The sequence below is a fragment of the Stigmatopora argus genome, chromosome 19 (assembly GCF_051989625.1).
Source record: "Stigmatopora argus isolate UIUO_Sarg chromosome 19, RoL_Sarg_1.0, whole genome shotgun sequence".
In the NCBI taxonomy this organism is placed as follows: domain Eukaryota; kingdom Metazoa; phylum Chordata; class Actinopteri; order Syngnathiformes; family Syngnathidae; genus Stigmatopora; species Stigmatopora argus.
Window position 1 is genome coordinate 3,545,099 of NC_135405.1, and position 13,340 is coordinate 3,558,438.

A 13,340-nucleotide genomic window follows, 5' to 3' on the forward strand; every position below is an offset into this window, starting at 1 on the left:
GTAAAATAGAAAACGAAATAAAAAGTAAAAAAGAAAAAGAAATAAAACCCCTGACAATCCTAGGCACTATCAGGTAAAATTCAAACAACAAAATTCCGTAGGCGGGTAGACCCCCTTAGTTGAAATAGACTTTCCCTAAGAAACATAAGATGCTTACTGACATAGATGTGCTTTAAATAAGCAGTGAAGTAGGAATCTGATGGAAGATGCTGCTTTTTAGAATAGTATAGTAATTTTATTTTGACAGATGAGGGAAGCTCCGTTTGAGCAGAGCATCAAAAAATTGGATAAAACTCTTATTATTCCTCCCCACGGAAATCTTTAGTAAAAGGCGAAAGATTTGTGCGATTTGAAGAGAAATAAGAGTGTGCTGACGCAAGCAAAACAGAACGAGCTAGGTCTATATCCGCAATAGTACTTCAACACACAGGCTAACGCACTACTAACTAGTGGGCGACCCCAGTCCTTTGAGCAGCCAATCACGTTGCAGCAGCTGTATTATGCTGCCAATCACGTTGCAGCTACTGAATTAAGCAGTCAGGGCATTGCAGCAGCGTTGTGATATGAAGCAGGGCATATACATACATCATGTGGGTGTAAATAGGTTGGATTTATTGGAGGTCTAGTGAAATTTATAATAAATCCAAATGACCGAGTAGTATTTTCAACTATCAGAGATTAACTCAATACAGTAATTAAGCATGGGTAACATAATTTTACCTCTAACTCAACTTTGTGGAGAAGTCTATAGGTTTAGAGCAGGGATGGCCAAACCGGTCCTCGAGGGCCGCTGTGGGTGCAGGTTTTTGTTCCAACCGATCCAGCACAGACATTTTGACCAATGAGAACAAGAAGCACCTGACTGCAATCCACTGATTGCACTTGTAGGACACCCGATTGGTGAAAAGGTGTCATCTTGATGGGTTGGAATGAAAACCCGCACCCACTGCGGCCCTTTGTGGAATAGTTTTGGACACCCCTGGTTTAGAGCAGGGATGGCCAAACCGGTCCTCGAGGGCCGCTGTGGGTGCAGGTTTTTGTTCCAACCGATCCAGCACAGACATTTTGACCAATGAGAACAAGAAGCACCTGACTGCAATCCACTGATTGCACTTGTAGGACACCCGATTGGTGAAAAGGTGTCATCTTGATGGGTTGGAATGAAAACCCGCACCCACTGCGGCCCTTTGTGGAATAGTTTGGACACCCCTGGTTTAGAGGGAAGGAAATGCATGTATATTGACATTGTTAGGGGGTGCACCATTCCTGGAAGTACTGCAATACCAGGTCGATGCGTGGAGTGGACAGAGCAAGCCCCTATTCCATCTCCCAGTTCCAAAAATCAATTTAATACAAGGTCCCCAGATAGGGGACATATCAGATATTAAACTGATAAGAACAGATACTACACTTGATCTTAGCCAAAAGGCCGAGAAGCGATAACCAATACTGTCAGGAAGGACGACTTCTTTCCAGCCATTACGACCTATAGTAATGGTCACACAGATCACATGACAACAAAAGCACACTTTATACAACACACTGAAAACTACACACTCTGTTTGATAACAGGTGAAAAAACATGTTGCTTTTCTGTATTTAAATTGAACAAATGCTTTGAAAATGTGGAGTCCTTGAGGTCATGTGACTCACAATGGTCCATAGGAAAGTAGCAATAACCTTAACCTATTTACCGGCACCCCAAGGTTCTCTGATTGGCAAACACAATTTTTGCAGTGAAAAGCCATTTATTTGAGCAACATTTGGCAAAAAATGACAACAAATCAACAACCCCTGCTTAACGTATTACTTCCTGTTTCCTGGTGTTGTGATGAACAATGACAACTTTCCACTAGTATGTCACAAAATTGATCAACTCACAATTCAACTAGTATCGTTGAATTTCAAGATATTTAATTCAAATAATATAAATTATAACTGGCCTTAATTGAACAATCACCTCAGAGGCAAAATAACCAAATACACAATAATTGAAAGCCAAAGTTTTGGGGGGGAATGAAAATATTAAAACGATTTGAAGAAGAAAATACTACAGTTTTAAGTTTTCTCTCTATCCTTTTGGCCTTATTGTAGAGCTCAATATGTGACCATTTTGGAAACATCACAGGCTGATGATCAAAACATTGACTGCGAGAAGGCAATGACGTATCCCTACGCCTGCGAGAAGGCCTTGGTGTCACCAAATCGAATTCTGATTGGTTAAAGCAACAGTCCCTTGCAACGCTTGTTTAATGCAGCAGACCCTGCAGAACTGATTGTGAAGGCCTTGGGGCAGATTTCTGACCCTGGCAACAAATAATGGCTGAAATGTGATTGGTTAAATGCTTCAATATGAAAACACACATCTGGAAGCAGTGCAACCAGGGCGAAAGCATTGAAAGGAAGCTAACAGACAATTTGGAATTTCTTAATAAGTATTCACGGACAACATATAATTAATATCAGTCTGTGATTAAGATTGGGCCAACAGTGAAGGCTTTGAGAGGTCACAACTGAAGTGTAGGAAACCAATATGAGCGATGACCTTCTTGTTTTTTAACAGATGACCAGAGGAGAGCGCGAACGCAGTCCCCCTCTACCAGAAATTATGCAGTCGAGATTCCCACATTTGGGGAATTCGCAGGGGTCAGCAAAACCAGGAGTGCAATGGCTGGGCCTCACCCTGAGTGAACCACCTTCATGATCATGGTGTCTCCCCTGCCAGGTAAGTATGAATTGTACACAAATGCAGCACCCTCTTGTTTCGCATGCTCGCCATTTTTAGTCACAAACTCGTTTGCTACACCGTAATCACGTAGTCATAAACACACACCCTGTATAAGGCAATTCTACCGAGAACTAGTACATGTAATAGTTGAGTCATTACATCAACTGACCGGTCTTTAATTTAGCTTTAAAGTATGATTTTAAAAAATCCCATCATGCACTGCTGCTCTCATACAGAGTCAATGCGCATGCGCCCCTTTTTCGGAGTAACCTACTTGACAATTGTTGGAATTATTGTAAATAAGTTCCCAAGATACCTGACGATCCCAGTGGGTGAGCAAGATCCAGAAAAGTCTGTGTACACAGCATAAAGATCCTTTTCCAGAACTGTTTCTTCCTTATGGGCTGGGGTCCAAAGGTTGAAGGGATACCAAGGACGCAGAGAATCGTGAGTAAATTTTATTTAAAAAAGGAATGAATGAGAATGAAGTAAAATAGAAAACGAAATAAAAAGTAAAAAAGAAAAAGAAATAAAACCCCTGACAATCCTAGGCACTATCAGGTAAAATTCAAACAACAAAATTCCGTAGGCGGGTAGACCCCCTTAGTTGAAATAGACTTTCCCTAAGAAACATAAGATGCTTACTGACATAAATGTGCTTTAAATAAGCAGTGAAGTAGGAATCTGATGGAAGATGCTGCTTTTTAGAATAGTATAGTAATTTTATTTTGACAGATGAGGGAAGCTCCGTTTGAGCAGAGCATCAAAAAATTGGATAAAACTCTTATTATTCCTCCCCACGGAAATCTTTAGTAAAAGGTGAAAGATTTGTGCGATTTGAAGAGAAATAAGAGTGTGCTGACGCAAGCAAAACAGAACGAGCTAGGTCTATATCCGCAATAGTACTTCAACACACAGGCTAACGCACTACTAACTAGTGGGCGACCCCAGTCCTTTGAGCAGCCACACACGTTGCAGCAGCTGTATTATGCTGCCAATCACGTTGCAGCTACTGAATTAAGCAGTCAGGGCATTGCAGCAGCGTTGTGATATGAAGCAGGGCATATACATACATCATGTGGGTGTAAATAGGTTGGATTTATTGGAGGTCTAGTGAAATTTATAATAAATCCAAATGACCGAGTAGTATTTTCAACTATCAGAGATTAACTCAATACAGTAATTAAGCATGGGTAACATAATTTTACCTCTAACTCAACTTTGTGGAGAAGTCTATAGGTTTAGAGCAGTGATGGCCAAACCGGTCCTCGAGGTCCGCTGTGGGTGCAGGTTTTTGTTCCAACCGATCCAGCACAGACATTTTGACCAATGAGAACAAGAAGCACCTGACTGCAATCCACTGATTGCACTTGTAGGACACCCGATTGGTGAAAAGGTGTCATCTTGATGGGTTGGAATGAAAACCCGCACCCACTGCGGCCCTTTGTGGAATAGTTTGGACACCCCTGGTTTAGAGGGAAGGAAATGCATGTATATTGATATTGTTAGGGGGTGCACCATTCCTGGAAGTACTGCAATACCAGGTCGATGCGTGGAGTGGACAGAGCAAGCCCCTATTCCATCTCCCAGTTCCAAAAATCAATTTAATATAAGGTCTCCAGATAGGGGACATATCAGATATTAAACTGATAAGAACAGATACTACACTTGATCTTAGCCAAAAGGCCGAGAAGCGATAACCAATGCTGTCAGGAAGGACGACTTCTTTCCAGCCATTACGACCTATAGTAATGGTCACACAGATCACATGACAACAAAAGCACACTTTATACAACACACTGAAAACTACACACTCTGTTTGATAACAGGTGAAAAAACATGTTGCTTTTCTGTATTTAAATTGAACAAATGCTTTGAAAATGTGGAGTCCTTGAGGTCATGTGACTCACAATGGTCCATAGGAAAGTAGCAATAACCTTAACCTATTTACCGGCACCCCAAGGTTCTCTGATTGGCAAACACAATTTTTGCAGTGAAAAGCCATTTATTTGAGCAACATTTGGCAAAAAATGACAACAAATCAACAACCCCTGCTTAACGTATTACTTCCTGTTTCCTGGTGTTGTGATGAACAATGACAACTTTCCACTAGTATGTCACAAAATTGATCAACTCACAATTCAACTAGTATCGTTGAATTTCAGGATATTTAATTCAAATAATATAAATTATAACTGGCCTTAATTGAACAATCACCTCAGAGGCAAAATAACCAAATACACAATAATTGAAAGCCAAAGTTTTGGGGGGGAATGAAAATATTAAAACGATTTGAAGAAGAAAATACTACAGTTTTAAGTTTTCTCTCTATCCTTTTGGCCTTATTGTAGAGCTCAATATGTGACCATTTTGGAAACATCACAGGCTGATGATCAAAACATTGACTGCGAGAAGGCAATGACGTATCCCTACGCCTGCGAGAAGGCCTTGGTGTCACCAAATCGAATTCTGATTGGTTAAAGCAACAGTCCCTTGCAACGCTTGTTTAATGCAGCAGACCCTGCAGAACTGATTGTGAAGGCCTTGGGGCAGATTTCTGACCCTGGCAACAAATAATGGCTGAAATGTGATTGGTTAAATGCTTCAATATGAAAACACACATCTGGAAGCAGTGCAACCAGGGCGAAAGCATTGAAAGGAAGCTAACAGACAATTTGGAATTTCTTAATAAGTATTCATGGACAACATATAATTAATATCAGTCTGTGATTAAGATTGGGCCAACAGTGAAGGCTTTGAGAGGTCACAACTTAAGTGTAGGAAACCAATATGAGCAATGACCTTCTTGTTTTTTAACAGATGACCAGGGGAGAGCGCGAACGCAGTCCCCCTCTACCAGAAATTATGCAGTCGAGATTCCCACATTTGGGGAATTCGCAGGGGTCAGCACAACCAGGAGTGCAATGGCTGGGCCTCACCCTGAGTGAACCACCTTCATGATCATGGTGTCTCCCCTGCCAGGTAAGTATGAATTGTACACAAATGCAGCACCCTCTTGTTTCGCATGCTCGCCATTTTTAGTCACAAACTCGTTTGCTACACCGTAATCACGTAGTCATAAACACACACCCTGTATAAGGCAATTCTACCGAGAACTAGTACATGTAATAGTTGAGTCATTACATCAACTGACCGGTCTTTAATTTAGCTTTAAAGTATGATTTTAAAAAATCCCATCATGCACTGCTGCTCTCATACAGAGTCAATGCGCATGCGCCCCTTTTTCGGAGTAACCTACTTGACAATTGTTGGAATTATTGTAAATAAGTTATCCTGATTCTGGTATGACTGTGGAAATGCTTGCTAATAGAATTAGGGGTGTCTTGAGCCCTGGGGGAAGTTTCACCTTATTCAACAAAGGGGAACTGCCCCAGGGGTCTGGATCCTGTTTGAACCATTGTGTGAAGATTGCGGGAGATCGGGAAAGAGACTGTAAAAGTGTTACCTTGAAAAAGCATATGGTCATACATCAAAGAACCTTTTGTAACTGAGAGAAAACTCCCTCTTTCCTTTGATCAGCTTGAAACTTCCTGTAACTTGACACAATAAGAGACAAGGCGAGAGGAGACATCTTCAGAGTGTGTCGGAGGATTGCGACCGAGCAGTCCCCGACCCTCTCACTGCAAATAAAGTTGACTCAATTCTCTGTGATTTCCTTCTTTCAGATTGGTGATACAAATGTCTGGTGTTTAAACCTAACATTTACATGGTCCTTCGAGCCGGATCCCAAGATACCTAATGATCCCTGTGGGTGAGCAAGATCCAGAAAAGTCTGTGTACACAGCATAAAGATCCTTTTCCAGGACTGTTTCTTCCTTACGGGCTGGGGTCCAAAGGTTGAAGGGATACCAAGGACGCAGAGAATCGTGAGTAAATTTTATTTAAAAAAGGAATGAATGAGAATGAAGTAAAATAGAAAACGAAATAAAAAGTAAAAAAGAAAAAGAAATAAAACCCCTGACAATCCTAGGCACTATCAGGTAAAATTCAAACAACAAAATTCCGTAGGCGGGTAGACCCCCTTAGTTGAAATAGACTTTCCCTAAGAAACATAAGATGCTTACTGACATAAATGTGCTTTAAATAAGCAGTGAAGTAGGAATCTGATGGAAGATGCTGCTTTTTAGAATAGTATAGTAATTTTATTTTGACAGATGAGGGAAGCTCCGTTTGAGCAGAGCATCAAAAAATTGGATAAAACTCTTATTATTCCTCCCCACGGAAATCTTTAGTAAAAGGCGAAAGATTTGTGCGATTTGAAGAGAAATAAGAGTGTGCTGACGCAAGCAAAACAGAACGAGCTAGGTCTATATCCGCAATAGTACTTCAACACACAGGCTAACGCACTACTAACTAGTGGGCGACCCCAGTCCTTTGAGCAGCCAATCACGTTGCAGCAGCTGTATTATGCTGCCAATCACGTTGCAGCTACTGAATTAAGCAGTCAGGGCATTGCAGCAGCGTTGTGATTGAAGCAGGGCATATACATACATCATGTGGGTGTAAATAGGTTGGATTTATTGGAGGTCTAGTGAAATTTATAATAAATCCAAATGACCGAGTAGTATTTTCAACTATCAGAGATTAACTCAATACAGTAATTAAGCATGGGTAACATAATTTTACCTCTAACTCAACTTTGTGGAGAAGTCTATAGGTTTAGAGCAGGGATGGCCAAACCGGTCCTCGAGGTAGTACTTCCAGGAATGGTGCACCCCCTAACAATGTCAATATACATGCATTTCCTTCCCTCTAAACCAGGGGTGTCCAAACTATTCCACAAAGGGCCGCTGTGGGTGCAGGTTTTTGTTCCAACCGATCCAGCACAGACATTTTGACCAATGAGAACAAGAAGCACCTGACTGCAATCCACTGATTGCACTTGTAGGACACCCGATTGGTGAAAAGGTGTCATCTTGATGGGTTGGAATGAAAACCCGCACCCACTGCGGCCCTTTGTGGAATAGTTTGGACACCCCTGGTTTAGAGGGAAGGAAATGCATGTATATTGACATTGTTAGGGGGTGCACCATTCCTGGAAGTACTGCAATACCAGGTCAATGCGTGGAGTGGACAGAGCAAGCCCCTATTCCATCTCCCAGTTCCAAAAATCAATTTAATATAAGGTCCCCAGATAGGGGACATATCAGATATTAAACTGATAAGAACAGATACTACACTTGATCTTAGCCAAAAGGCCGAGAAGCGATAACCAATACTGTCAGGAAGGACGACTTCTTTCCAGCCATTACGACCTATAGTAATGGTCACACAGATCACATGACAACAAAAGCACACTTTATACAACACACTGAAAACTACACACTCTGTTTGATAACAGGTGAAAAAACATGTTGCTTTTCTGTATTTAAATTGAACAAATGCTTTGAAAATGTGGAGTCCTTGAGGTCATGTGACTCACAATGGTCCATAGGAAAGTAGCAATAACCTTAACCTATTTACCGGCACCCCAAGGTTCTCTGATTGGCAAACACAATTTTTGCAGTGAAAAGCCATTTATTTGAGCAACATTTGGCAAAAAATGACAACAAATCAACAACCCCTGCTTAACGTATTACTTCCTGTTTCCTGGTGTTGTGATGAACAATGACAACTTTCCACTAGTATGTCACAAAATTGATCAACTCACAATTCAACTAGTATCGTTGAATTTCAAGATATTTCATTCAAATAATATAAATTATAACTGGCCTTAATTGAACAATCACCTCCGAGGCAAAATAACCAAATACACAATAATTGAAAGCCAAAGTTTTGGGGGGGAATGAAAATATTAAAACGATTTGAAGAAGAAAATACTACAGTTTTAAGTTTTCTCTCTATCCTTTTGGCCTTATTGTAGAGCTCAATATGTGACCATTTTGGAAACATCACAGGCTGATGATCAAAACATTGACTGCGAGAAGGCAATGACGTATCCCTACGCCTGCGAGAAGGCCTTGGTGTCACCAAATCGAATTCTGATTGGTTAAAGCAACAGTCCCTTGCAACGCTTGTTTAATGCAGCAGACCCTGCAGAACTGATTGTGAAGGCCTTGGGGCAGATTTCTGACCCTGGCAACAAATAATGGCTGAAATGTGATTGGTTAAATGCTTCAATATGAAAACACACATCTGGAAGCAGTGCAACCAGGGCGAAAGCATTGAAAGGAAGCTAACAGACAATTTGGAATTTCTTAATAAGTATTCATGGACAACATATAATTAATATCAGTCTGTGATTAAGATTGGGCCAACAGTGAAGGCTTTGAGAGGTCACAACTGAAGTGTAGGAAACCAATATGAGCGATGACCTTCTTGTTTTTTAACAGATGACCAGGGGAGAGCGCGAACGCAGTCCCCCTCTACCAGAAATTATGCAGTCGAGATTCCCACATTTGGGGAATTCGCAGGGGTCAGCACAACCAGGAGTGCAATGGCTGGGCCTCACCCTGAGTGAACCACCTTCATGATCATGGTGTCTCCCCTGCCAGGTAAGTATGAATTGTACACAAATGCAGCACCCTCTTGTTTCGCATGCTTGCCATTTTTAGTCACAAACTCGTTTGCTACACCGTAATCACGTAGTCATAAACACACACCCTGTATAAGGCAATTCTACCGAGAACTAGTACATGTAATAGTTGAGTCATTACATCAACTGACCGGTCTTTAATTTAGCTTTAAAGTATGATTTTAAAAAATCCCATCATGCACTGCTGCTCTCATACAGAGTCAATGCGCATGCGCCCCTTTTTCGGAGTAACCTACTTGACAATTGTTGGAATTATTGTAAATAAGTTATCCTGATTCTGGTATGACTGTGGAAATGCTTGCTAATAGAATTAGGGGTGTCTTGAGCCCTGGGGGAAGTTTCACCTTATTCAACAAAGGGGAACTGCCCCAGGGGTCTGGATCCTGTTTGAACCATTGTGTGAAGATTGCGGGAGATCGGGAAAGAGACTGTAAAAGTGTTACCTTGAAAAAGCATATGGTCATATATCAAAGAACCTTTTGTAACTGAGAGAAAACTCCCTCTTTCCTTTGATCAGCTTGAAACTTCCCGTAACTTGACACAATAAGAGACAAGGCGAGAGGAGACATCTTCAGAGTGTGTCGGAGGATTGCGACCGAGCAGTCCCCGACCCTCTCACTGCAAATAAAGTTGACTCAATTCTCTGTGATTTCCTTCTTTCAGATTGGTGATACAAATGTCTGGTGTTTAAACCTAACATTTACATGGTCCTTCGAGCCGGATCCCAAGATACCTGACGATCCCAGTGGGTGAGCAAGATCCAGAAAAGTCTGTGTACACAGCATAAAGATCCTTTTCCAGGACTGTTTCTTCCTTACGGGCTGGGGTCCAAAGGTTGAAGGGATACCAAGGACGCAGAGAATCGTGAGTAAATTTTATTTAAAAAAGGAATGAATGAGAATGAAGTAAAATAGAAAACGAAATAAAAAGTAAAAAAGAAAAAGAAATAAAACCCCTGACAATCCTAGGCACTATCAGGTAAAATTCAAACAACAAAATTCCGTAGGCGGGTAGACCCCCTTAGTTGAAATAGACTTTCCCTAAGAAACATAAGATGCTTACTGACATAGATGTGCTTTAAATAAGCAGTGAAGTAGGAATCTGATGGAAGATGCTGCTTTTTAGAATAGTATAGTAATTTTATTTTGACAGATGAGGGAAGCTCCGTTTGAGCAGAGCATCAAAAAATTGGATAAAACTCTTATTATTCCTCCCCACGGAAATCTTTAGTAAAAGGCGAAAGATTTGTGCGATTTGAAGAGAAATAAGAGTGTGCTGACGCAAGCAAAACAGAACGAGCTAGGTCTATATCCGCAATAGTACTTCAACACACAGGCTAACGCACTACTAACTAGTGGGCGACCCCAGTCCTTTGAGCAGCCAATCACGTTGCAGCAGCTGTATTATGCTGCCAATCACGTTGCAGCTACTGAATTAAGCAGTCAGGGCATTGCAGCAGCGTTGTGATATGAAGCAGGGCATATACATACATCATGTGGGTGTAAATAGGTTGGATTTATTGGAGGTCTAGTGAAATTTATAATAAATCCAAATGACCGAGTAGTATTTTCAACTATCAGAGATTAACTCAATACAGTAATTAAGCATGGGTAACATAATTTTACCTCTAACTCAACTTTGTGGAGAAGTCTATAGGTTTAGAGCAGGGATGGCCAAACCGGTCCTCGAGGGCCGCTGTGGGTGCAGGTTTTTGTTCCAACCGATCCAGCACAGACATTTTGACCAATGAGAACAAGAAGCACCTGACTGCAATCCACTGATTGCACTTGTAGGACACCCGATTGGTGAAAAGGTGTCATCTTGATGGGTTGGAATGAAAACCCGCACCCACTGCGGCCCTTTGTGGAATAGTTTGGACACCCCTGGTTTAGAGGGAAGGAAATGCATGTATATTGACATTGTTAGGGGGTGCACCATTCCTGGAAGTACTGCAATACCAGGTCGATGCGTGGAGTGGACAGAGCAAGCCCCTATTCCATCTCCCAGTTCCAAAAATCAATTTAATATAAGGTCCCCAGACAGGGGACGTATCAGATATTAAACTGATAAGAACAGATACTACACTTGATCTTAGCCAAAAGGCCGAGAAGCGATAACCAATACTGTCAGGAAGGACGACTTCTTTCCAGCCATTACGACCTATAGTAATGGTCACACAGATCACATGACAACAAAAGCACACTTTATACAACACACTGAAAACTACACACTCTGTTTGATAACAGGTGAAAAAACATGTTGCTTTTCTGTATTTAAATTGAACAAATGCTTTGAAAATGTGGAGTCCTTGAGGTCATGTGACTCACAATGGTCCATAGGAAAGTAGCAATAACCTTAACCTATTTACCGGCACCCCAAGGTTCTCTGATTGGCAAACACAATTTTTGCAGTGAAAAGCCATTTATTTGAGCAACATTTGGCAAAAAATGACAACAAATCAACAACCCCTGCTTAACGTATTACTTCCTGTTTCCTGGTGTTGTGATGAACAATGACAACTTTCCACTAGTATGTCACAAAATTGATCAACTCACAATTCAACTAGTATCGTTGAATTTCAAGATATTTCATTCAAATAATATAAATTATAACTGGCCTTAATTGAACAATCACCTCAGAGGCAAAATAACCAAATACACAATAATTGAAAGCCAAAGTTTTGGGGGGGAATGAAAATATTAAAACGATTTGAAGAAGAAAATACTACAGTTTTAAGTTTTCTCTATCCTTTTGGCCTTATTGTAGAGCTCAATATGTGACCATTTTGGAAACATCACAGGCTGATGATCAAAACATTGACTGCGAGAAGGCCTTGGTGTCACCAAATCGAATTCTGATTGGTTAAAGCAACAGTCCCTTGCAACGCTTGTTTAATGCAGCAGACCCTGCAGAACTGATTGTGAAGGCCTTGGGGCAGATTTCTGACCCTGGCAACAAATAATGGCTGAAATGTGATTGGTTAAATGCTTCAATATGAAAACACACATCTGGAAGCAGTGCAACCTGGGCGAAAGCATTGAAAGGAAGCTAACAGACAATTTGGAATTTCTTAATAAGTATTCATGGACAACATATAATTAATATCAGTCTGTGATTAAGATTGGGCCAACAGTGAAGGCTTTGAGAGGTCACAACTGAAGTGTAGGAAACCAATATGAGCGATGACCTTCTTGTTTTTTAACAGATGACCAGGGCAGAGCGCGAACGCAGTCCCCCTCTGCCAGAAATTATGCAGTCGAGATTCCCACATTTGGGGAATTCGCAGGGGTCAGCACAACCAGGAGTGCAATGGCTGGGCCTCACCCTGAGTGAACCACCTTCATGATCATGGTGTCTCCCCTGCCAGGTAAGTATGAATTGTACACAAATGCAGCACCCTCTTGTTTCGCATGCTCGCCATTTTTAGTCACAAACTCGTTTGCTACACCGTAATCACGTAGTCATAAACACACACCCTGTATAAGGCAATTCTACCGAGAACTAGTACATGTAATAGTTGAGTCATTACATCAACTGACCGGTCTCTAATTTAGCTTTAAAGTATGATTTTAAAAAATCCCATCATGCACTGCTGCTCTCATACAGAGTCAATGCGCATGCGCCCCTTTTTCGGAGTAACCTACCTGACAATTGTTGGAATTATTGTAAATAAGTTATCCTGATTCTGGTATGACTGTGGAAATGCTTGCTAATAGAATTAGGGGTGTCTTGAGCCCTGGGGGAAGTTTCACCTTATTCAACAAAGGGGAACTGCCCCAGGGGTCTGGATCCTGTTTGAACCATTGTGTGAAGATTGCGGGAGATCGGGAAAGAGACTGTAAAAGTGTTACCTTGAAAAAGCATATGGTCATACATCAAAGAACCTTTTGTAACTGAGAGAAAACTCCCTCTTTCCTTTGATCAGCTTGAAACTTCCTGTAACTTGACACAATAAGAGACAAGGCGAGAGGAGACATCTTCAGAGTGTGTCGGAGGATTGCGACCGAGCAGTCCCCGACCCTCTCACTGCAAATAAAGTTGACTCAATTCTCTGTG

The 13,340-nt window shown here is 41.3% G+C and overlaps 12 non-coding genes across 12 annotated transcripts; all 12 read right to left on the bottom strand.

Annotated features, from left to right (window-relative positions):
* Positions 1-255: 255 nt before the first annotated feature.
* Positions 256-369, bottom strand: LOC144065106 (U5 spliceosomal RNA). The gene has a single exon (XR_013297005.1). It is a non-coding gene; the product is annotated as a U5 spliceosomal RNA (small nuclear RNA).
* Positions 370-1,250: 881 nt separating this feature from the next.
* LOC144065071 (U2 spliceosomal RNA) lies at positions 1,251-1,441 on the bottom strand. The gene has a single exon (XR_013296973.1). It is a non-coding gene; the product is annotated as a U2 spliceosomal RNA (small nuclear RNA).
* Positions 1,442-2,568: 1,127 nt separating this feature from the next.
* On the bottom strand, positions 2,569-2,733 carry LOC144065226 (U1 spliceosomal RNA). The gene has a single exon (XR_013297117.1). It is a non-coding gene; the product is annotated as a U1 spliceosomal RNA (small nuclear RNA).
* A 738-nt stretch (positions 2,734-3,471) lies between these two features.
* On the bottom strand, positions 3,472-3,585 carry LOC144065143 (U5 spliceosomal RNA). Its single transcript, XR_013297040.1, has one exon. It is a non-coding gene; the product is annotated as a U5 spliceosomal RNA (small nuclear RNA).
* Positions 3,586-4,235: 650 nt separating this feature from the next.
* On the bottom strand, positions 4,236-4,426 carry LOC144065085 (U2 spliceosomal RNA). Its single transcript, XR_013296987.1, has one exon. It is a non-coding gene; the product is annotated as a U2 spliceosomal RNA (small nuclear RNA).
* Positions 4,427-5,553: 1,127 nt separating this feature from the next.
* On the bottom strand, positions 5,554-5,718 carry LOC144065145 (U1 spliceosomal RNA). The gene has a single exon (XR_013297042.1). It is a non-coding gene; the product is annotated as a U1 spliceosomal RNA (small nuclear RNA).
* A 1,193-nt stretch (positions 5,719-6,911) lies between these two features.
* LOC144065107 (U5 spliceosomal RNA) lies at positions 6,912-7,025 on the bottom strand. The gene has a single exon (XR_013297006.1). It is a non-coding gene; the product is annotated as a U5 spliceosomal RNA (small nuclear RNA).
* Positions 7,026-7,768: 743 nt separating this feature from the next.
* Positions 7,769-7,959, bottom strand: LOC144065063 (U2 spliceosomal RNA). Its single transcript, XR_013296965.1, has one exon. It is a non-coding gene; the product is annotated as a U2 spliceosomal RNA (small nuclear RNA).
* A 1,127-nt stretch (positions 7,960-9,086) lies between these two features.
* On the bottom strand, positions 9,087-9,251 carry LOC144065157 (U1 spliceosomal RNA). The gene has a single exon (XR_013297053.1). It is a non-coding gene; the product is annotated as a U1 spliceosomal RNA (small nuclear RNA).
* A 1,193-nt stretch (positions 9,252-10,444) lies between these two features.
* Positions 10,445-10,558, bottom strand: LOC144065108 (U5 spliceosomal RNA). The gene has a single exon (XR_013297007.1). It is a non-coding gene; the product is annotated as a U5 spliceosomal RNA (small nuclear RNA).
* A 650-nt stretch (positions 10,559-11,208) lies between these two features.
* On the bottom strand, positions 11,209-11,399 carry LOC144065083 (U2 spliceosomal RNA). The gene has a single exon (XR_013296985.1). It is a non-coding gene; the product is annotated as a U2 spliceosomal RNA (small nuclear RNA).
* Positions 11,400-12,494: 1,095 nt separating this feature from the next.
* Positions 12,495-12,659, bottom strand: LOC144065227 (U1 spliceosomal RNA). Its single transcript, XR_013297118.1, has one exon. It is a non-coding gene; the product is annotated as a U1 spliceosomal RNA (small nuclear RNA).
* Positions 12,660-13,340: the final 681 nt, after the last annotated feature.